Below are 1,557 nucleotides of genomic sequence, written 5' to 3' on the forward strand. Positions count from 1 at the left end.
CAAACATCACCATCTTCAGAACTTGTAAAATTTTATACCTGTTAAACAACAACTCTCTCACTTCTGGCAGTCACTATTCTACATCTGTCCCCATGAAATTTAGTGGCTCCTCTCCTTTTTATTACATTGAATTATTACCCACTGAGGTAAAGATCATGGAGGAAGAATCAGGTATGGGCCAAGGGGCGATGAAAGAACTCACCAGAGAGAGAGTAGAGCATAGAGTGGATACATTTATTGAAATACACTGCTAAAAAAAGCAGTAAGCAAGACAGTAGAGGTCTGCGGTGTAATAAAGAGAGGGTGCTGAGGCTCTACTTATACCCCAGGCATTTTTGCTTGGTTAGTAGAAAGGTGCCAGGAGTAGCTGAGCAAAATGGAAGATTTTTATAATCAGAAAGAGTGTGGGTCACGGTATTAGCAAAAGAGATTATTTCAGGGAACTTCCCTAACCCTAAAGATGAAGGCAAAGGGAGAGAGGGGCAGGAAATTACAGACTGATTGGTTTAAAATTCCACTTTTGACATAGGCTCTGAAATTGCAGTAAGATTAGGTTTAGTAAGTCTTGGGGAAACGGCATAACTGTCTCAATGTTGGCCCTGATTTTTCTTTTATAACAATACCAAACTGGAAAAACTTACTACAAAACTCAAGAAAAGTTAAACTATTTACTCTTTCCTCCTTTGTAATTTTGATTGTTCAAGGTTGAAATTTAATAATAAAGTAGCGCATTACAAATGATGCTTGTGAAGCCCAAGCGCCAGGATAGAGGCGGGCCTGAAGTTTATTTTCCAAGCAATCCTAAAACCCATCTCTAGTGGCAGTTGTGGGAGGTGGATCACAGAAGGCAGAAGCTTCAGTGCTTACCCGGCAGCATCAAGTGTGCGGATTCTCTACCTACCATAGCCTTTCTGGGGAGATCAACATCGAAGATGCTTTTCAAAGAGTTTTGGATAGAAATCTACGTTTAGGTACAAATTAACAAAAACAAAACAGTACTGAAAATAAGAGTATTTGTTTTTTGTTTTTTTTTTATTTAAGATTTATTTGTTTATGCATACAAGAGCTGGGGTACAGGCCAGATGAGGGGTGTGTGTGAGAGGATTCACCAGAGACAGAGTGGGGAGCAGAACAGGTCGATTGACCGAAATACACTGCTGAGGGGAGCAGCAGGCAAGTCAGGAGGGGTCTGCCGCGCCATGTGGGTTGCTCCCTGCCTGGGGGTCAAACTCATGCTGCAGAGGCTGCGGGTTGCTTCATAGTGCGGTGCTGAACCCCTTGAGCCACCAGGGAGGCCCAGGTCTCTATTTGTTTTGAGGTGTCTCTTTTTCTTCTCAGAGATGGAGCGCACAACACGCCCGCGTCTCCAGAGCCCCGGGAAGCGGTCAGTCTCGGCGGCGCCGCCCAGGCAGCAGAAGCAGGCGGGACAGCAGCCCGCGAGGCCGGCGCGGCGCTGCGGGGCGGGCCGCGGGGCGGGGCGGAGGCGCGCGCCGCCGCCTGACGTTCCGTCCCGCCGGACGTCTGACGTCCCGCCGTGGGCGGGCCTCCTGGGGGGTG

The sequence above is a fragment of the Talpa occidentalis genome, unplaced genomic scaffold, assembly GCF_014898055.3.
Source record: "Talpa occidentalis isolate TD23 unplaced genomic scaffold, MPIMG_talOcc4v2.1 talOcc4.4, whole genome shotgun sequence".
NCBI classification, from domain to species: Eukaryota; Metazoa; Chordata; class Mammalia; order Eulipotyphla; family Talpidae; genus Talpa; species Talpa occidentalis.